We start from the raw sequence: 24276 nt of genomic DNA on the forward strand, positions 1-24276 counted from the left end.
CGATGCTTTGTGCTTAACATCAAACAAACAAATTTTATTACTGTGGTCAATAATAACGCTGTATCACCAATTATGTGTTATAACGAATTCATAACGTCCTGAGCTACACTAATTTTATTGTTTGGTAATATAACTGACAAACCTTTTATTCTTGCAACAAATAAAATTCTGCTTTATGACGTACGTGCTTTCTTGAGATCAGGAACTGAAACCAATGGAATAAGTGACGCCACTTTTAATAAACAACCTCCCAACCGCAGTAGTTGAACTAAGTTAAATGTAATTAAATCGGGTGTTATTTTAGTGTGTGTGTTCTTTCGTAATTCATATCATCAGAAGAAAATACGTAGGTTCAATAAGTTTTAAAATGAAACAATAAAAATCTATAACCACAGCGCTTTTGAAAGGTAGACCTTTCTGCTTAAGAGGCAAACTGCCAAACCATCAGGTGAGAGTTGATAAGATGAGGTGTGAATGTTCACCACATCCAACACCTCGTATAACTTAGAGAATAGCTGGCTATTGAAATTAACTCCATGATTCAAACAAATATTTTTAGGTGTACCAAACTTGGATGTTCAAAGATCATCAACACATCACTGATGGACTATACCAAAGTAATGATTAATGGATAAGTCATCCGGTCTCCAGGAGGTCAAATGGTATGTGTAAAAAAAAATTTACATTTCTTTGCTGGAGTTTACCCTGTCTAGGTCATCTACTCTTTTGGATTGCACATATTGATAACAACTGCATTTATCGACTTGAATGCAATAATTAAAATTACGATTACACCTTAAGTACAACTAATTTCATTCCTTGCATTACGAAAAGTTTAAAGAATTTCATGCTTCATAATTCCGAAGACCATTATCTGTTACACAGGCTGAGAATCACATCTTAATAGCTGATAAAAATGGTACAACACTCCTAGCTACTCAACCTAGTGCCAGAAACTAGTGGCACCCATAGTATGTCCTTCGGTCCATGCTGGCTATATTTTTCATCTTATTGCATGACAAGAAACACCCACACTAGTTCTGGGTCTCTTCGTTTGCTATTGGGCCCGGCATGGCCAGGTGGTTAAGGCATTCGACTCACAATCTGAGGGTCGCGGGTTCGAATCCCCGTCTCACTAAACATGCTAGCCCTTTCAGTTGTACGAGCGTTATCATGTGATGGTCAATGTTATTATTCATTGGCAAAAGAGTTGCTCAAGAGTTGGCTGTGGATAGTGATGACTAGCTGTTTCCCTCTAGTCTTAAACTGATAAAGGGACAGCTAACGCTGACAGCTCTCCTGTAGCTTTGCGCGAAATTTCAAAAACAAACATTTGCTATTATTGGAACTTTTGAGGTGTTAATCATGGTATCCAAACACAAGTGATATACCTACTTTTTGGCTTAAACATTTTAACTTCTACTTGATTTCCATAGTGAGAAATTTCCATGAACGAACAGGGTCTCTTCGTACAATGAAACAGTCCATTGGCATTTTCATGTTGTGTGGCTAGATGATGCAGTACAACAGAATTATACTCTTCAACCATTGTGATCTAAATTGCATTCACCCCTTCCAGATTTTTATAGTTTATAAGTTACTTCAACAGTTACATGGTCCACTCAAAGAGTGAACTTTTTAAAACACGTATAGTGTTGATAGAGTTTCATGAAAACCACCAGCAGTTCTTAATTTGTTTTGCAGTACGTACATTCAGGAGCCATTAGTATATGATAAGTGTATGCTATCACATGCCCCACTCTATCATGCAGCTGCAATAACTGACTTTAATCCACTATTGCTGTCACCATTATCCAACAGAAACTCACACACTCCTATCATGAATATGTTAGAACTTAACATTTCACTAAAGCATTATAATGTATCTCTTCCATGGCCCGGCATGGCCAAGCGTGTTAAGGCGTGCGACTCGTAATCTGAGGGTTGCGGGTTCGCATCCCCGTCACGCCAAACATGCTCGCCCTTTCAGCCGTGAGGGCGTTATAATGTGACGGTCAATCCCACTATTCGTTGGTAAAATAGTAGACCAAGAGTTGGCGGTGGGTGGTGATGACTAGTTGCCTTCCCTCTGGTCTTACACTGCTAAATTAGGGATGGCTAGCACAGATAGCCCTCGAGTAGCTTTGTGCGAAATTAAAAAAAACAACAACAACAATCTCTTCCATTGCATTACCTGAACTCTAAGTTTCACAAGCCTCCCGAAAGCGGCGAATAACTTGTACAAACGATCTCGAGTGTTAAAAGCAATCTTAGGTCTTCTCTTGTCTTCTAATTCCACTTGTCAGTATTTATATGATAGGTTTAAGGTTTTGAGTCATGTATCTCACAATGAATCAAAATATTTGCCCATACTCAAAGACAATTGAGTCCTTACTTCAGAATGATATCTGGAAGGAAGCATCATGAGTATTAACTGCTGTACAAACATGAAGGAAAGATATTGATTGGTGATACTTAACATACAACTTCATTGATCAACTAATGAGTGGACGGTCCTAACCCTTGCATTAACCAGTCTTAATTAATTTTTCTAATCGTGATTATTGATAATAACATTTGCATTACTATGATTGAGCAATGGCTAAACTTTGCGTTACCGATGACTGCGTAATACTTGACTCTTGATCTAATTAGCTAATAACCAAACGCCATTCAACCTTCCGATGTTGTGATCGTGATTGAGAATACTTAATGACATACTAATCAGTTGATGACTGAGTGTCAGTCAACATCATATTTATTGACTCGTGACCTGTTAATACTTAGCCCTTGCACTAATAAACTGACGACTGAGTGACATTAGCCTTTACATGTGTTGACTCATGACTGAATAATATTTAACTATTGTACTGATCAACATAGGATCAACTTTCCACGCATTGACTCGTGACTGCATAATACTTAACCCTTGAACTAATCAACTATGTGGCATTCGAACATTCCAAGTATTGATTCTTGACTAGGTAATACTTAACCCATGAACTGATTAACTGATAATTAAATGAGATTCAATTTTTCTATGTATTGATTGGTGTTGACCAGTGCTACTTAATTTATCACGCTACTCATAATTAGTGATAGTACCTTTTACATTACAAATGATTGAACAATGGTTAGAGATCTCCCTGATGATGGTTAGGCAGTATTTTACCCTTGTATTAATGAACTATCGATTGAGTGGCATCCAATCTTTCCATGTATTGACTCGTGATGGAACATTTTTATTTTGTGCATTAATCAAATATCATATACATAATTTTTGCGCTAAACTTAGTACAAAATTATTTACAAACAATAACATCATCCATACCTTTATCATGAAACTTATAGTAATACTTGGTAATCCTGTATGTTTACCGCTTATAACATTTAAATATAGTTGCTCCATATTTGTTTGTTTGTTTTGAATTTCGCGCAAAGCTACTCGAGAGCTATCTGCGCTCAGTTGCTCCAAATATTTCATAAGTTACATCATACATATGTAAACTGCATAACGAAATATTCTAATGTAAAAAATGGCACGTTTAAAAATATACGTATTATATCCTGACCTATCCAAGAGTAGGCATCAGAAGAGGTCGTTGTAGAGGATAAATTACACAAGTAGCACGGGCTGGAAAAAAAACAACACTATAGATTGTGAACTATACTAGGAACATCGGCTAGAAAAAAACAGCAACAACATAGATTGTAAACTATACGACAAACATGGGAAAGAAAAAAAAACGTAGATTGTAAACTGTACAATACAGGTTAGAAAAAACGTATATTGTAAACTACAGAACATAGGCTAGAAAAAAAAAACGTATATTGTAAACTACAGAACATAGGCTAGAAAAAAAAACGTAAATTGTAAACTATACAAAAAACATGGGTCACAAATGAAACGTAGATAGTAAACTATACAAGGAACATGGACCAAAAAAAACAACAACGTATATTGTAAACTAAACAAGTAACATGGTCTAGAAAAAACATATATTGTAAACTATACGAGTAACATGGTCTAGAAAAAACATGTATTGTAAACTATACGAGGAACATGAGCTAGAAAATAAAACATAGATTGTAAGCTATACAAGTAACATGAGCTAGAAAAAAAACATAGATTGTAAACAACACAAGTAACATGGTCCAGAAAAAAACATATTGTAAACTATACGAGTAGCATGGTCTGGAAAAACATATTGTAAACTATACACGTAACATTATCTAGAAAAAGGACAACGTACGTTTTTGGACTTACAGGCTGAGATGTGGAGTTTGATTCCAGCAGTAGACAGAGCACAGATGGTCCATTGTTTAATTTTGTGCAAAAAATGTTATTGACTGGATGCCTTCTTTATAATCTATCACCTGAAAATTATGGACGGCAAGATCATATAACTCTTGTGCTGCTGAAGTCATAAAGAACATTTGCAATTTATTTTAAAATACAAAAACAGAATAAATTATTCAATTCTCTGTACTACTAAGCACATATTTTTCTATTTAAAAGTAAACAAGATTTACTGTTGATCCGTATCCATCTTACGTAAATATGTTTTAACCCAATGTGCATGGGTGTGGATCAAAGTGTGCATTCCCCAACTTTCTACAGAATTTTATATTCAACATGATATCATGCACTTTATATCAGAATCATCAGTCTTTCATTTTACCCTGCACTGCTAATATAGCAACAACAGTTCATGTTAGAGTAAAAGAAGTACTAGATACATAACACGCTTAGGAGGTTGTAGGTGTTATCAAATACAATGTGTGAACTTTACGATGGATAAAAACTATTTTTATGAATACTGTTATGCACTCGGACAGAGTCTGAGTGAAAATGTCTTCAGTATTGCATAGACATATCTTTAGTAACGTATCTTATCTCATTAAAGCTTGATTGTTTGTTTATTTCGTTTGTTTTCGAATTTCGCGCAAAGCTACACGAGAGCTATCTGCGCTAGCCGTCCTTAATTTAGCAGTGTAAGACTAGAGGGAAGGCAGCTAGTCATCACCACCCACCACCAACTCTTGGGCTACTCTTTTACCAACGAATAGTGGGATTGATCGTAGCATTATAACGACCCCATGGCTGAAAGGGTGAGCATGTTTGGTGGGACGGGGATTCGGACCTGCGACCCTCAGATTACGAGTCGAACGCCTTAAAGCATCTGGCATCGCCGGACCTTAAAACTTGAAGATACACTTTCTGAGTATAGTCAACATTAGTTCTTTAATACGAGGTCAGTCCATTTGCCAGTTGATTTTAGATAAATATCACTTCGCTATTTCATAGCATTCGTTATTCTGTATTTTCATCGGGGTCAGAAGAGAAATATTGGTAAATCACTAAATACATCGTTTAGTTATTTTTAAAATGTTTTGTTTGTTTTTCTGTGTCCACCACAAATATCGTAACCTCGATTTTAGCTTTATAAGCCGTCAGACGTATATCTGTACTACTGCGGTTGGGAGGTTGTTTATTAAAAGTGGCGTCACTTATTCCATTGGTTTCAGTTCCTGATCTCAAGAAAGCACGTACGTCATAAAGCAGAATTTTATTTGTTTCAAGAATAAAAGGTTTGTCAGTTATATTACCAAACAATAAAATTAGTGTAGCTCAGGACGTGATGAATTCGTTATAACACATAATTGGTGATACAGTGTTATTATTGACCACAGTAATAAAATTTGTTTGTTTGATGTTAAGCACAAAGCATCGAATTCCCGTTTCCAGCGATGTTATACCGTGGACGTTCTGCTGGTGGATCAATGACAAGAGTTCAAAAATCGTTTCTTTGTTTTTGTTGGGTTTTTTTCTCAGAGATAACGGTTAACTGGTCTTCCTTATTTTCAGGTATATATTATTTTAAAATGTTCTAAACAAAATTTATGCAACAATTTTGGATCAAACTCTAAGCTACTTTTATCTGCAAGGATAAACGCAGATTTGTTTCTAGTTTATTGAAAATTGTTCTGAAATACTATGTTTATTTAACCATCAAGTGGTAGCATGTTAATTATATGTTGTTGTCTGCGTTCAGTTTTCAGCATAAGTAACTGAAAAGATGCTGTACGAAGCATATTATTTTGTATTTCAAATATGCAAATGGTATTTTTGTTAACCTTATTATGTACGTTATTATAAATCCTGTAAAACGTCACTAACTACCAAACGGTTTGTAGCATAAATATGTTAGAAAGATTAACTTTATCCTTTGTTTGTTTGTTTTTGAATTTCGCGCAAAGCTACACGAGGGCTATCTGCGCTAGCTGTCCCTAATTTAGCATGTTAATTATATGTTGTTGTCTGCGTACAGTTTTCAGCATAAGTAACTGAAAAGATGCTGTACGAAGCATATTATTTTGTATTTCAAATATGCAAATGGTATTTTTGTTAACCTTATTATGTACGTTATTATAAATCCTGTAAAACGTCACTAACTACCAAACGGTTTGTAGCATAAATATGTTAGAAAGATTAACTTTATCCTTTGCTTGTTTGTTTTTGAATTTCGCGCAAAGCTACACGAGGGCTATCTGCGCTAGCTGTGCCTAATTTAGCAGTGTAATAAGACTAGAGGGAAGGCAGCTAGTCATCGCCACCCACCACCAACTATTGGGCTACTTTTGACCAACGAATAGTGGGATTAACCGTCACATATAACGCCCCCTTTTTAAAAGAGCGAGCATGTTTGGTTCGAAGCTCCGACCCTCAGATTACGACTCGAGCGTCCTAGCCACTTGACCAGATGCATTTTTAAAAAAACCGTATCAGTAATTTTAAATGTTAAAAAGTAAACCTAAATCAAATGTTGAGCTTTTTGTGAAGGAGCTAGACCATAGTTACAAAGAACAGTCCAAGGTATCAGCACTAAGGTGTATAGATAAAATCATTTGCATACTGGAATATTTTAACATAATAGGACTTCAGGTCATAACTGGAAGACTAATATGAACTAAAATTAAATTAATAAACCATTATTTGTTAATAAATCTACCGTGATGACTATAAGTTCCTACACAATGTTATCTAATAAAATTATGTGTGTGTTAACGTTTATTAAAGGTTACTAACCACTCGTTGTTGATCCGTAGGTGATTCACACGCGACTGTTTAATGTTTTCTAGATAGTAAAACCCACTAGACTAAAGGTTCTCATACTATCTTGGTTCTCGAACCACCTGAGTTGTTTATTTATTATATTCCGGCGGACCACGTAATTAATTGAGAAATACATACGTTTTGAACACCCATTTTAATTGCAAAACTGCATAACGGAGAGTTCAATCTTTTGTTTTTTCCACATCAGATGGTTTCCATTATACGGTGTTACGCATAGCATCTACATGTTTCTATGGTCGATCTGAGATTTAGGAATTATAATATGATGTTTGACACAACATCTTTTCCATATTTATACAACCTTTCAGCAATCTTCTGAAGCAGATCAGTGCATCACAGACTGGTTAGTACTGTACAAGAGAAAATACCTGTCAAATGTTATTATATTATTAAAATTCTTACTTCGACAGGCTCATACGCAGGATGTTTGAAAAGGGAATTCTAATTTGTGAGATTAAAAGCCAATATGTATTGTGCGAAGCAAAGTATGTTAATGCTATGGGAATCTGGGGGTATGCTCCCCAGAAAATGTGTAAAAAATAGGTGCTATGAGATTGAATTTAGAAGCAATTTTGCATGAAGTATAGCTTTAATTAATTGCATGAAATTCACAAACATTCTAAACGTTAAATACCACAAGCAGTTGCACTATAACTACATAAGTTTTTTTTTTTTAACATCACAAAAATAGAGGGTTTTGCGACACTTCTCCTTACAAAAGAGCGTGTTTGATTTCCATTACGAAAACTAGGCCACATATTACAACATTCATTAGGTCAGAGACTTCGTAATGTCACATACCTCTGTCGCAGAAATCGACAGGAGACAGCGACCCTCGCTGTTATGAAGTCACCAGAACAATATTGTGTTAGGTTAAACCAATTAAACGTTGCTTCAAAACGCGTACTGATGACGTCACCAGTGATAATTTCCAGGAAAATTCAATGTACGACACAGCTGCAAAAGTCTGTGGGATGACGTAATAACTGCTAAAGTACATGTAGCTAGGCAACTAAACAAAGCCTTCCATGAGTTAGGATGATGTAAATTTTCTTTATGTTACAAAACAAGACAGATAAGTGTGGAGTATTCTTACCTGTGATATGGAAAGACGATGTCATCTCGACAGTGGATTCCATAAAAAAAGTAAACGTTTGAATTATCTCAAAACAAAGCAAGCTGTACAAAATATTTCGTTCTGCCTTCCTCCTGCATACTGTATCAAGTCGTTTCTACGATCATTACACAACAGTCGGTATCAAATACATAGTAACATGACAAAAATAATCTAGTCCTTGAGTTGTGCTACAAATTCAATACTGCTGGGTCATAATACGTTTTCTTGATTATTTAGAAATATTGACGAAGCTTCTGTCTCAGAACACACACGCAATGAAAAGATATGTCTCAATAACTAAGTCAACTATTAAGATTTGGAATTTTGAAAATGTTTTTCTATTTCTTAATGTTGGTTTTTTGTTTACCCCAAAGTTACACAGAGCATTCATTCTTTGTGGTCTGCCCACCGCGGGTATCGAAACGTGATTTTTAGCGCGATAAATCCTCAGAATTACTGTTGAGCCAGCAGAGGGCGTATTGTTGATGAAGGTCCTCTTACTTTATCAGCTTTGTTTGTGTTCCGTTGTTTTAGAATTTCGCACATAGCTACACAGAGACTATCTAATTATAGCCGTACCTAATTAGGATCTGATTGCCTACTTGTCAATATTACTCAAATCAATATGCGATGTTTGATACACCACATCCTCATTCCTAAAGCGCAAAATACGTTCTTCAAAATACGAGTCAAGAACCATAAATCATTTACTTGCCTAACAAACAAATATTCCATGAACACAGACAAGTGTATTCAGACCTCAATATGATAACAATCAGGAAATTCCCTTACATCACTAATCTCTCAGCTACCTAAGCTATAATTATTTGTAACTGTATCCATGGGTGGGCAGACAGTTAGCTATCCTACGGGTTTCATAGAGGGTCTACTGCACCAAAAATTAGTCAGTGCTAATTCGGTTCGACTAATATCTAAAAGGGAAATTAACTTAAACTACATTTTTCATGCCGAATAAAACAAAAACCAGTGTGTTTCAAATATATGGTCTTTGCACAACATTACTAATATCTTTACAGTTAGGTATTTTCTGTTTTGTTTCAAAGTACAAATAACTTCCAAGAAATTTACTTTTCAATAATGGATTCTCTCCGACACAGAAACCTATCGTTTAAGCTAAAACACGAGAACATTACTTTGTTTTATTGGCTAACTTCTTCAAATAGCCATAACTACCCACATTTAAATTAGTTTTTTTCTTGAGGTGGTAAATGTTTCGTAAAACATTACAAAAGACATTCTACTAACTAGTGTCGGTAACCACATGGAAACTAACAACCAAGACAGATGTTAGTTTGATAACTAAGCTAGCTGTCTCTTGGTAACTTATATAGCTTGTTTAATTATCATATACCTTTACACCTTGTGGCACAGTGGTATGTCTGCGGACTTACACACTAAATACCGGGTTTCGATACCCATGGTGGGCAGAGCACAGATAGCCCATTGTGTAGCTTTGTGCTTAATTCTAAACAAACAAACAAACCTTTACATCTCAGTCAGTTGTCTTTTGGTAACAACCGAACTAAGCAGTGTAATAGCAGTATACCTTTACATATATATATTTCTCTACAAGTGAGTTTTCTCGTCATCACTGATTATACCTTTACAACCTAGTTAATAATCACTTCGTAACCACCATAATAAATAGTGTAATGACCGTATTCTTTTATAACATAATCAGTCGAACTAAACAGTGTAATATCGCATATCTTATCAACAAAATCAATCATAGTTTGCTAATCGCGCTGGATAGTATAATGAAATCGAATACTTAAATTTATTTTAATTAGATATTATTCGGTAGCCAAACCGAACTGTAAAACTGCATCTTTAAAACTAATCAATCGTCTCGCAACCTATCTCTGCAAATAACCGTGTAAAAACGAGTAAGAAGTGTTAATATGTTTAAAATAGACGTGTATTTTCTGTAGTGATTTTGGTTACTCTTTTCTGTCAGCTGGAGCCTCAAGTATTGATATAGAAGACTGTCCAATCAGCGAAGTGCAGACACGCACCTAGTTAAAGTGAAATCAAACATTACAAGACCAGTTTTGATGAACAAGATGTTCTCTATCATAGTAGGTTTTCGATACTCTATCCAGGCTTATAAGGGAAGATTTGTATTGTTGGCCAAACGTACATCAGTATACCAGCATTCTGTGTAACTAGTTCTTAAATGCACTGTAACTAGTATGTTCAAACAGAAACAGCTAAATGGCCAGGTCATAAATCACCAAAGGTTCAGATATGAGCTGTCTCTAATTTTGAAATACTCACCAGAGGAACTACAGCTTGCCAAAAACACCCACCATCACAAGAGCTTTATCACTTTCTTTGAATCGAATAAGGTGAACTGACTACCACTTTTATAACGCGTCCACTGCTGAAAGTAGAGAGTGTATTCAAGAACATCACGTCTCTAACATGCACAACTTGACCCTAATTATTAAATGCTTTAAGTAAAAAATGATTTTTTTATTTCTCTACTATTCTTTATAAATAGAGTCTATATACTGTTTAATTGTTTGTTTTGAATTTCGCGCAAAGCTATACGAGATCTATATGCGCTAGCCGTCCCTAATTTAACAGTGGAAAGTAAATAACCATCATCACCTTCCGCCAACACTCGGGCTACTCTTTTACCAAAAATAATGGGAATGACGATTACATTATAATGCCTCCACGACTGTAAGGACGAGCATGTTTGGTAGGACGAGGATTCGAACTTGCGATCCTAAGATTGCCAGTCAAGCTCCCTAACAACCTGGTCATGCCGTGCGTTAATATATATATATAAACATATATATCGTCTGTGTATACATATATATATAGTGTGATATAATGATATACATAGACAGTATAAAAAATGCTGAAAACCGTAACTTACGTAATATTATACATTCGGGTTTGTACGTGAACTGAATAACTCAATTTTATAACGACCGTGCTCAGTTGCATTACGTTTCGAACCCTGGTCATTTGATGTTCACTTTTATATAAAATTTTGAAAAATTGATTCTTCTATACGCTACATATTTTCCTCAATATCAAGTTTGGTTTATTATGTATTATAGTGCTGAAGGGTACGATTTTCTAGTTATGCTCAGTTTTGGCTTGGTGGTTAGGGTGGCATATATACATATATATACATACACACACATATAGTTTTTTTTGCTTTTCACAACACGATAATTAGTGGGATTAAATGCAAAACTCGTTATAATTTTGTTGTAAATGTTGGTGTGAAATATGTGTTAATAGATTCAAACAACCTAACATGTGATTTTGGTAAAGTATTTAAAAAGTAAATGGATTCAATATCCCCTTCGGAAATCCTATAGTTAATAGAAAACGTTTATATGACCATTTTTGACATACTATCACAATCACTACAGCACTAGACTTCTATTCTGGGTAAATTATACGGAAATATTTCATTGATAAAAGTGTAAAAAGAGAAATGAACTATTGTTGTACGAATATTTGGGCCTAACTAGATACAGGGCCTGGCATGGCCAGAAGGTTAAGGCACTTGACTCATAATCCGAGAGTCGCGTGTTCAAATCCCCGTCAAACCAAACATGCTTGCTCTTTCAGCCGTGGGTGCATTATAATGTGACGGTCAATTTTACTATTCGTTCGTAAAAGAGTAACCCAAGAGTTGGCGGTGGGTGGTAACGACTAGCTGCCTTCCCTCTAGCATTGTACTACTAAATTAGAGACAGCTAGCGCAGATAGCCCTCGTCTAGCTCTGAGCAAAATTCAAAAAACAAACTAACTAAATACAGAGAAACCATGCACCATTCTTCATAAAACGTGTAGACATCTGAAACATTCCGCAGTAGAGAAACGATAGCTCTTTAACGTTAACAAGTCAGGTTTGTTCAACTTCGACTTTTAAGACGGCTTCAATCGTTTTTATTGACATACACACTATGTAGTCTAGTGATTTACCTCGACTCTGAATACGAGAGCTCGTAATTCGTGTCCATGCGCCTTAAGAACGCAATCCTAGAGTACGTTGTAAGAGTGTAATCCCAAGTATTCTTTAGTTTAGAATTAGGGATTCTACGCGGTGATAGCCTTTTAGCACATAAGTCCTGAAAATTATTGTTTTTGTTTTTTATTTCACGCAAAGAGAAGGCAGCTTGTCACACCACCCACCGCCAGCTCTTGGGCTACTCTTTTACCAACGAATAGTGGGATTGACCGTAACGTTATAACATCCCCACAGCTGAAAAGGCAAGCATGTTCGGTGTGACGGGAATTCAAACCCGTGATCCTCAGATTACGATTCGAGCTCCCTAATCACCTCGTCATGCCGGATCTAGTTCTAAAGAATACTGTACTGTCAAAATAAGACAAATTATAAACTTACGTCAAACAAAAAGGCTTATCTCACTACTTTAATAAAGAGCGTGATAAAAGTTTCGATGTGTGGCACGGAGCCAAATCTCGCTGAAAAATGCCAGATCCATCTGAAAATCTCTTTTTCAATTCTGGAACGATTCTTCTCTGCAAAACTTTGATGTACTGTGGTCCTTGCATCGTACATTCTACGATATGTATGCCTCCGACGCCATAGTAGCTGAAAAAGCCTCAAGATATCTTCTTCAAGGGATGTTTTACGAACTGATTGATGTGAGATGCTCGAAGTTTCTCACTTGGAGATCTGCGAAAATGCAGACTAATTTGACCTTGTACGAAGAAATGAGTCTCGTCACTGAATAACAACTTCCTCCATTGTTCTTGCGTCCAGTTCTTGTATTTCAGACCTCATTGATACCGTCTTTTCTTCATTGAGGTGGTAAGAAGTTGTTTTTTGACTGGTTTCCTTGCCCTTCTAACGCAATTTCAAATGGCGTAATATTCCTCAAAATTTCGTCATATATCCCAAAAATAGATCGACCGTACTGCAAAACACAACTAATGACGCCGTCTGTGTGAAAAAATGACTATTAAAGGAAATCAGCGGGTCCAGCAAGCCTACACCGGCCGCCATGCTGAAAATAATGTTAAATGAACATTTGTTTCAATTAATTTGCACAAGGGTGTATATTCATACTAATACCATTTTCAAGTTGGTCTAAAACTGACAGTGTTTTCTCATTGAATTATGTGTTTTATTTCTTTAATATGCTCTGATATTGGTAAAATAGTAATATTAAAGTTCCTAAAGTTTCTTTTGTGTTAATTCTGTATTGTGTATTTATTCCAGTTTGTCTTATATAAACTCTTTATTATCAAATTTTTCTATGTTGAATCTATGAAACTTTATTTTTTACACTGTACAATAAAGTATTTGGCATTTTTTTGTATTCTTAAGATTGGAAACAGTCTTGTTTTTAGAATTATGTTCAATAAATCGTTGTTTATTGAGAAGTAAGTTTTTCAAAATTATACAAAATACTATTCAAGGTTTTTATAGAATGAGTGACCAAAAATAATTTAAAATGAGGTGAGATTCATGATTTCTACGGTAATTTATATTATGCATTATCTATAATTTTACTGTTTGTGTGACCACTCGCAAAAAAAAAACTTAAACCTTATGAAACCTATTCATAAAACAATGCATTAGGGAGAATAGAAACATTCCACATACACACTTAAAAAATAGAGAAAATGAAACTCTGTCAATTTAGCGTTTGCAACTGTAAGGTAAGAAATTGGGTTAAAATATAACCGCACTCAGTATTCATGAGTAGATAGATGCCTGATGTAAATTGTAAGAAACAGTAGGTGCGTTATTTGCACTTAGTGAAAATGTTTTACATCGCAAACTCGTTTCAGGTATATCAGATCTGAATATACAGTCTTGAAAACATTTGAATAACTAAAATAGATTGTGAAAGTCGTATTAAGTGGTGTGGACATGCGCATAACAACGAAAACGCTGACTTAAAACATATGTAGTGTTCTGTATGACGCAGATAAACTTAATGAGATTGGCCCTTTCCACGTGAAAAGATAAATTATTAAAACACAAAAGAATCACATTCAAAGTTAAAAGGATTGCTGTTGAAACTTTTAAAATCTAACTAAAAGGGAAAAAAACACTGTTGTTATGGTGATCCAAGCTTGTTAAGTAACTTCAAGACGTTTTGTCGTTGTGAGATGCATAGTAAATTAAGGAGGAACATTTGGGAATTGGAACCTTGAATCTGAACGAAACCTCATGAGCACTTGAGTTAATTTGCTATACCAGATACTTTTAGGACTCGATGATAAACTACCGGTCAAAAGGAAAGCAGCCAGCCAGAAGCACTCGTCACCACAAGCTTAGGCTTTGTACGTGAACTGAATAATGAGCGTATTCATTTGCATTACGTCTCGAACCTTGGATCTTTGGCAAACAGTTCGCCACACTAACTGCTAAGCCACGCACAGTCGTTGTAAAATGAGTTACATTAATATCAACTTGCTTATATATTTGATGTTGCAAGAGTAACTTTTATACTTAAAACTGATATTGGACATGTCTTCACATACTCAAAACACTCCAGTAAATTTACTCTAAGTCCTCCCTTTGACCTTTCAACTCTCGCCGGAATATATCAGTTTGCATTACAAAGACGACGATTTACACCCCTTTGTTTACTATTTGATTCCTCTTATCAGCATAACTGTAAAGAAAACAATCTCGCATTCACACGATATATCGGAAGTGTGAACATCTGTACATTGGACAGATACGTTTGTCCATTTGACGAAAGAGCTCCAAAAAATATATATATCTCGCAGTTTATACCACATTAATACTGATCGATCAACGAGGCAACATCTCAGTTTTTCACACACCAGCATTTGAAAAATAAAACGCCTTGAAAATATTTAAACTAATAATCTTGGATTATTGATGTTGCAGTTCTATTGCTAGATCTAATCTTTCTGCTGCTTCTTCGTCCTCAAGAGATTTGCTTCTTATTTTATTGTGTAACTTAAATCACTGAAGTTACACTAATTGGTATTTAACAGAAACATTTTAATACTATTGAAATTTTACTCACAAGCTACAATACTCGCAAAGCTTCTTCGAATCGACTACATACTGAATAAATTTTATTTTTGTAATAAATAAATATTTCTCCCCCGTCCTAAAATCTTTAGAGAAAATATTACATGATCTTAAATATTCTTACGATTATACGATATCACTGTTGTGAAATAAAATTATTGTGCATAATTACATGGTAGATTCGTATGAATAAAATGTCTTTAGTTATAAGGTAAGTGTCTTATGTAGAATTCTTATGACTAAAAACTTTGTAGTTATAAGAGCGTATTAGGGATTAAAAACCCCGAGAAAATTATTTTTCCTGTTCTCCAATAAGGTTTTCGATAGCTGAGAGTGGTGACCCCCCAAAAAAATAGAATGGGTTGTTTCACTCAGTGGTTCCATATCATATAATCATATCAGATCATACCATAAGTAATGTCCGAAAATTAATAAAGAAAGTGCATTCTCATTTCTGTCTTTGGAGAAGGCTTTAATGACGAAAATATGTTGTAGGACGTGTATAAAAATGTTAAGACAAATAAAGGAAACTAACGCAACTCCACCTTATCAAATCAATAATAAAATAAATCTTTATGAAGATGAATGTGTCTGAGGAGCACATTAGGCATATAATGCTTTATGAGTTTAAAAAAGACAATAGTGCAGCAGAAACTACTCAAAACATTCAAGGTGCTTATGGTGCAGAGTCTCTCAATGAAAGAAAATGTCAAAGATGGTTTTAAAAGTTCAAATCAAGTGACTACAGCTTAAGTGATGCGCCACGTTCAGGTCGTCCTGTTAAGTTTAATGATGACTTGTTGCTGGCTACACTTGATGAAGGTTGTGCTGCAACAGTTGAAGAACTAGCACAGAAGCTTAATTCAACAACATTCAACAGTTCACCGTCAGCTACAACAGCTTGGAAAGGTGTTAAAAATTGAAAAATGGGTCCACCATGATTTAACAGAAGCCAACCTTAGAGTAAGAGTAGACATTTGTACTTCTCTGCACTCTCGTGAACGTAACTCACCTTTTTGGGACATGTTAGTGACTGGAGATGAAAAGCAGATATATTATAAAAATGTTAAGCGCATCAAATAATGGCTCAGACCAGGTAAACTGGCTAAAGCACAGCCCAAAATGGACCTACACCCTAGGAAAGTTTTGTTAAGCGTTTGGTGGAATATTGTTGGTGTGATGCACTTTGTGTTACTGCCACTCAACGTAACGATTACATCAGACTTCTATTGTCAACAGTTAGAGCGCTTGAATGGTTGCATTGAAAGAAAAGAGGCCTGCTTTGATCAAAGGTATTGTGTTACACCAAGAAAATGTACGGACTATACAGCAAGGATCACATCTACAAACATTGAAGAGCTAGACTGGGAAAAACTTCCACATCCTCCTTATTCTCCAGACCTTTTCCAATCTGATTATCATCTATTCCAAAGTTTGCAGAAATATCTTGATGAAAAAGAGCTTGGAAAAGGTGAAGATGTCAAAACTAACCATGAAGTGGCATTCAGAAGCTTGTGAATCGTTGGCAGGAAGTAATTAATAATAATGAAACATACATTATTGATTAAAACACATTAAAAGCGTTTGAATTCGTTTCTCTTTTACTGAACCTTAAATCGGGCATTACTTAGAGAATGACCTGATACTATAATGGAACTTTGCTTATATGGTAAAAAAATTTTTATTTCTCGATATGCAACCCCCAACTTTACGAAATTTTATCCTGTGTACATGTAGATTTGCAATAGGGGTCACGGGTTTCCCATTTCGTCGTGGTTTCCCGTCACGAAGAACTTTATTTTTCTCCATTCTAATTTTATTAATATTGTAATTTAAACGTTCGCTAGATAGAGGTGCTGATTATTAAGATAGACCTAAAACACAAAACTATAAATATACTATTGTATTTAATGGAGGTACAATTGGTCCATGCGGGGTATGTGCAAATTTTATTTTTTTGCATTTTCTGTATTATTATGGGCGTTATTTTGCAATTTCTTCACCCCCCTTTCCCGTTGAAATATTTACTGAAATTAACGTGAAGGTTTGTTAAGTCTATACAGAGATACATGCAAAATTGTGGTTTCATATGCTGTTTTGCAGTTTCTATGAGCATGTTTGCGTTTTTCCACAATTACATATTGAGGGAAACAACTTTATATCCTAAGATAATTTTTCATTAATCATGAATTTACACAACATCCGTTCAGGAAACTAGTTTGTATAAAGTTACATTCACACAGTCAACAAATTAAAAGTACATTGGGAAAATGTTTTCATTCACAAACCAACATTTATTCCATTTATTACCTACCTTAATAAATTATGGATCTATATGACAACAGAATTACATGAACTGAAATGAATTCACATAAAAATAACTTAAAACAAGGGAATGCAATTACCAATTTATCCTTCCTACACACTGCATCTACTTCGCGTTATAAGCCGTTAACGGGAAACAAAGCGCTCAATGTAAGTAGTGTTAAAAAAACATTCATAATATTTATTTATGAACTACAGGCCCGTGAGAATTTTTACAGTATCACGATGGATACATTCATCTCTTGAATGAAGTATCATAATAGAAACTCTGAGGTTTACGACTTAAAAGTTTCATGGCCGCAGTTGAAAAATTCATGGATAAAATCTCTGATGGTTATGTGGTTTAGGAAAACACCGTAAGTTTCTTCTTTCTGTATTATTCATGTTTATTTTGAAGTTATTTTTTGTTCTGGATATGATCAGTTTGGTATAACACACTGTCAACAAAACTGTTAAATTGAGTTAGCTTCAAGTTACCTTTATTTCTTATTCTCAAAGTTAGATATATCCTGTTATCACGCGTGGAGAACATTGCTTAACGCGAACTTTTATAAAGATTAAGTTACTAGTGTTCGTCAACAGTTGCTTTGATAATAACTTGAGGCTAATGTCTCAAGCGTGTATTTTAAGAATAACTTGTTACATGGTAGCGCCAGTTGAACACTATAAGTAAAGGTTTCTTTAAACGTACATCAATGAGTAAAGGGCAAAGCAAGGCACTAAAACCAAACTGAGATTCTGTAAGGTGAGGTGAACGTAAAAAGTATTGTACCTTGTGCGCCCGGATGATTGGGTGGTTAGGGCGCTTGATTCACAAGCTGAGGGTCGCAAGTTCGAGTCCCCGTCATATTATAACGTCCCTACGGCTGAAAAAGCGAGCATGTTTGATAAATAAGTAGTTTAAGAGTTGACGGTGGGTGGTGCTGACTAGCTGCCTTCTCTCTAGGGACGGCTAGCGCAAATAGCCCTCGTGTAGCTTTGCGCAAGTTCAAAAACAAACTTGTATCTTGTAGTCCGACTGAGTCCTTAGTCCGGCCTTATAGGTACACACATACAATGTTTTACTTTAAGTTAATAAGAATTTTAGTGCTACTCTGTGGCTCCATATTTTAAATGATTCTTCTGTTTAGTGGATTTATCCAATGAATCTCTAATATATTAATTCACTCCACCTGAATATATCACAGAGTGGATAAAGAGTAACACATTTTGGTACAGTCACTACAGGATCTTATTACAGGGTTTAGTATTAGCTGCTGAAGTGTATACTCATCTTTGCTTAAACCTTTGCTTTATTAAGTTTTAAAAAGTTTTGTGTTTGTGGTAATGGGATTTTTCATAAATCGAGTGACTTATGATCTAGAGGGAGTGTGTGTTATTAATGTTACCAGAGGTTTTAATTTAATTTATCGTGATATATGTATATATAGAGACATGTAGGTGTTGTACTTGTCGTTCATATATTTATATTCTTTCTTTACAAGAAATATAAAGTTTTGATTCTCGTGTGTTTATTTTCCTATTTTGCAAGAACGGCTAGATAGAATGTTACCAAAGATGTTTAACAATAATTTATAAATGCTACCTTGTATCTTATAGTTTAATACAAATTGTGAAAAATAGGTTCTTTTATATGATGTAATTTTCACTTAATGTCAAATTTGTTTTATTATGTATTATGATGTTGAAGAGTATGATGTTATAGTTATGAGCAGTTTTGGTTTGGTGGTTAAGTGGTTAGGGCACTTGACTTGCAGCATCCGTCGCCAAACATGCTCGTCCTTTCAGCCAGAGGAGTATTATAATTTTACAGTCAATCCCACTCTTCTTTAATAAAAGAGAAACCCAAGAAGATTTGGCGGTGGATGGTGTTGACTAGCTGACTTCCCTCTAGTCTAACACTAATAATTTAATGACGGCTAACACAGATAGTTCTCGAGTAGTTTATTAAAAATGTTCCATTTTTGTTTTATTTTATATACTAATTAAAGTGATAAACTACCCCCACTTTTAAAGGAGGGTAAATGATTGTTGTTTGAAGGTTTATATTGATAATGTTTATCTCCTTTGAAATATTTTTATCTTCTTTTATTTTTCTCTGTAGTGTGTTAGACTAAGTTATCCTGAAGGGGTAGATGGTCCCTGTTAAAATATCATTTTAAAACTTGTTCCGTTTTTAAAGGGTTTTCTGTTAACATGTTTGTATGTCTCTCCATCTGACTTGAAGAAATTTTTATGCAGTCTATCTTAAAGCGGTCCCACGGTGGGCAAGCTGTAAGTCTTCGGAATAATAACGCTAAAATCAGGGGCTCAATCCCTCCCGGTAGACACGGAAGATAACCTCATATGACTTTGCTATAAAAACATACGCTCTTAAAAGGTTTATCTTAAAATTATGTTGTATTCTGTATTAAAGTTTTTATTATTATGTAATGTATTTTTTATACTCACATAGATATGCATTCATTGTTTAAAATCATTTTAGTATTTATCTTTATTTAAAGATTATAACATCTGTGAACTAAACACGGGCCTTCGATGAATTTTATTGTCTTAAAATTTTTACATGTAATACAATAATTACTGTTCGCCGAATCTGAAAATGATACCCATTTTTCTTTATCACGTACAGATTTTTCACAAACCATTATATGGACTCTTACAGGGTGAATCAAATTTGGTTATCTTTAAAATGTTGACAACCACTAACTATAGATTTCTGTAGAGCAATCGTGACGTGAGAGTCTTATCAATCGTTCTAGAACCCAGACATAATTATAGAAAATGTTCACTGTGGTAAACGAAATAATAATTTGATCTCAGTAAGAATTTTTCTTCTTCTAGATTAGTAAGAAAGCCTTCCGTAGTAGGTAAAAACAAACATTATTTTCAGTTGAATTATGGAAAAACATTTTTAAACCAAGACAACTTTTATGTAGTTTAAATTTACAAATCCTTTATTATGTGAAAGTCAAAAATGGTCAACACAGTTCATGACCAGCATAACCATAAAAATTAAGGATTTTAAAATTAAAGTTCATTATTGACTTGGGAAGAGGCTCAGGGAAATAAAACGGGAATTGTGGTATCGGAATAAGCCAAAAGTTTATTTTTCTATAGTATTAATACTTATTCTGAACTTATTATTTATTTTTAATTCTGCGCAAATATACTCGAGTGCTATCTACGCTAGCCATACCTAATTTAGCAGTATAAGACTACCCACCGCCAACTCTTGGGCTACTGTTATACCAACGAATAGTAGAATTGACCGTAACATTATAACGCCCCCACGGCTGAAAAGATGAGCATGCTTGGTATGATGGAGATTCGAATTCGCGACTCTCGGATTATGAGTCAAGTGCTTTAACCACCTGGCCATGCCGGGTCCCTATTCTTTATTCTCAACGTGTGTGGATTTCATTTAATAAAGAACTCTGAAATAACATAACTTTTAATAACATCGTGATGGATCTCTAATAACTGAAACGTCTTATCGATTTATGGTAGCATTTTAAGAACTGAACAGATTTGTTAATTACGTAGTAATACGCAGTTTAAAATAAATTATATTTTGGAGGATCTCCATGACAATTACTGTGTTGGTTACGTCGCAGGACTCCCGACTCCGATGAACTAAAACTTCCATGGTTATGTTGTACAATACTGGCCACTGAAAATGTTTTTGTACCATTTATCCTTATTCTGTTTCGTGCCTAACAAAACTATAATGTTCCCGGTTTTGATTTATGTTTAATTTGTTAGTTTTTCCAATCAATAAGATGACTATGTATAATTACTAGTTTAATAACTTTTAAAATTGAAATATCTAAAATGATAAATTAGCATAATAAAATAAAAATTATACAATTATACATTTTTTATTATATTATTATCACACACACATATATATAGTTTCATCAGGTAATATCTCAAGACATTGAAGTCTGGTATGGTTAACACTTATATTTAACTCGTCGTTCCTCGTTAGGTAAGCGGTAAGATTCTAGACTTACATTACTAAAATCTGGGTTTTGAATATCGACGGTGGACAGAGCGCAAGTATCATGTTTCGAACCGTTGCGTTGATAGAAAAGAAAATAAGTACAGTGCAACATAAATCCTGTATAATCAACTGACTATAAGTACTTAATTATGTAAATCAATATACAAAAAACCTAAGCCTAGAATGCACTGAATCATCATGTGTATTTTTTCACCGTAGTCCCAATAATATCTTACAAAAGTTTTGCCAGCGTAAGAGATTTAGTTAAGTATTAAATTAATAATTGTGAAACTAACAATGTCCGTAATAATAGTAACATATAATATTAGACTAATAAAAATGTATATATATATATTAAACACTTTAACCAGTGATGTTAATGTTGTTGTTTTCTATAAGCACTTTGTCCGTGATTTTAGTGCTGAAACTCTAAGTATATTGATGATCCACTAGGACCTACTGTTAATAAAGGTAGCATTCCATAAAGCGGTTTTTGTTATTTTTTGTCACAAAACACTAGTTAGGCCTATTATATTTTTAAACACTACACTGTTTATCTAGTTCTTTAGGGATTTTCAAGAATTAAACGAATGTTATATTTATACACTTTTCTAGCTATTAAAAATCCGTGAGTGACCAGATAAAGAATATAGTGTTTAAAAGTGTATTAGGTTTAATACTAATGTATTATGACAAATATAATTATAATCATGCTTCATCAGCTTCTAAAAGGTTTTAATGCCATCAAAAAGCTTGGTTTGTTGCTAAACACAAAGCTGGCTGGCTACCTGTGCTCTGCGGATATCGAAAACCGATTTTTAGCGTTATAGGCCCTCAAACCACCCACGTGCCTTAAACAAAGTAGCCTTACACTAGAAAACCTAAAAAAAAACAATTATTAAATTTAAAAACACTGATGAGAACTGTAAGCACCAATCTTCTTGTGGGTCTGTAAAACTATTGATTACCAATCACAAGAAAAAATAACCTTCATAAGTAACAATAATGATCAAAATTTAGTTTAAATATTATAACCAATAACATTTGATAAATCAGAGTTAGAAAAGATTGAAGTAGGTGAATGTTTATACTTTCTGTGGCTTATTTATTTTGATGCCTTAGTCGATATTTCTTTGTAGAAATTACCTTTGCGTTTGCTTACAGTGCTGATTAGGTTTAAAATAATAACACTATATATCAATTATATGAAACTGGTGAAAGCTCCCTAAAACATTCCAAAAATGTAGTACAATACTGAGAAAAGGTTGTATAAGATGACTTGGAATCAAATTATCTTGCACACTTTTATGGAATTAAGAGACAAACTTAGTGACGAGTTATACAATAAATCATAAAAACGACCAACGAACCTGTTCGTCTGTACTCTCCTTAACCTCATAATATAACACGGTGCTGATACGAAGGAAATGTGATCATTAATATCGTTTTGAAGACTCAATACAGAGTTTGCTGATCTGTGTCTGTTGGGATGGTATAAGAAGGACGACAGTGATCCATTGTGCTCCAAGAGTGAAACTAAGAAGTCAGTGCCAAATATACCCCAGTGTTTGATGTACCAGGGATGCTACCGAATTATAGAGTAAACCAGTAATGTAACGTCCAAGAAACTGAATATTGTGCGACATGTTGAAGATAACAGCTTAAGTTTCTGGTACTCCAGAGTTCCCTCATAAAATACTGATCCATATTAGAAAAAAATTGTTATATTAGTTAATCAACCTGATCTGAAAGATTGTTCTAAGTTGTTGAGCCACACCTGAGGGATTTGTCTCTATATATGGTTGGTAACATATCTGATGGATTTAATGTGCAAAACCCTGATGTCTTAGAGTTGTAGCAATGAAACTGATCACATACTCATAGATGGACATTGTATTATTATCTACATTCAAAATAAGCAACAGGAAACAATAAGAATTTCAAAAATACTGTTCAACTATTAATCTTAATATAATGAATCTCATCGACCGTTTAAACACATTTTAAAAACTTTTACAAGTTCCTTGTGGGTCCGTACTATCATACAAATATCAAAACTTTCACAAAAGTACCATTAATACTGCAGTTAATTCCGCTAAACACTCATGATATCACCTGTGTATTTTACGTAGAAAATGGGTAATTTCACCCTATTTTTTCTCGTCCGTTATTTACAATGAATGTTACAAGCAAAATCGTGATATTGAACGGTATATAAACAAGGTGGTAATTTTGGGGCTAAAAGACTCTTTAAAGGGAAAACGTTTCTGTCTTTATATATACTATTACTTCCACTTGGTAATCATGATTTTGGAGCAGAAATACACTGAATACTTAAGCAATCGAACCATTCTATTCCTTCATCGGTTTACATATCATTTTTGTAGCTAGATGGGTGAATCTCGTTGTCAGAGGACTTGTTTCCTGAGACATCATTGATTTACATTTCTCATTTTAACATTTTAAAGCTTATTGAAAGTGCTCATTGGGACGGGACAGAGCATGTGTTTGTCTTTAATGACAAAGAGTCTTAAAATATTCCATTCTAAAAGAAAGTCTGGACGAGTTCCAAGCAGCAGAGGGTATTTCAAAAAGAAAGTCTGGACGAGTTCCAAGCAGCAGGGGGTATTTCAAAAAGAAAGTCTGGACGA

At 34.5% G+C, this 24276-nt stretch overlaps 1 long non-coding RNA gene across 2 annotated transcripts; it reads right to left on the reverse strand.

Annotated features, from left to right (window-relative positions):
* Positions 1 to 3045: 3045 nt before the first annotated feature.
* On the reverse strand, positions 3046 to 8411 carry LOC143226076 (uncharacterized). 2 transcript variants are annotated; one of them, XR_013014280.1, is made up of 3 exons: positions 8235 to 8411; positions 4254 to 4377; positions 3046 to 3634 (listed from the first exon to the last, which is right to left on the reverse strand). It is a non-coding gene; the product is annotated as an uncharacterized LOC143226076 (long non-coding RNA). The 2 variants fall into 2 exon arrangements; XR_013014281.1 differs by having other exon boundaries at positions 4268 to 4377; positions 8235 to 8410.
* Between the last annotated feature and the right edge of the window lie 15865 nt (positions 8412 to 24276).

Source organism: Tachypleus tridentatus, chromosome 9 (assembly GCF_004210375.1).
Source record: "Tachypleus tridentatus isolate NWPU-2018 chromosome 9, ASM421037v1, whole genome shotgun sequence".
Classification (NCBI taxonomy): domain Eukaryota; kingdom Metazoa; phylum Arthropoda; class Merostomata; order Xiphosura; family Limulidae; genus Tachypleus; species Tachypleus tridentatus.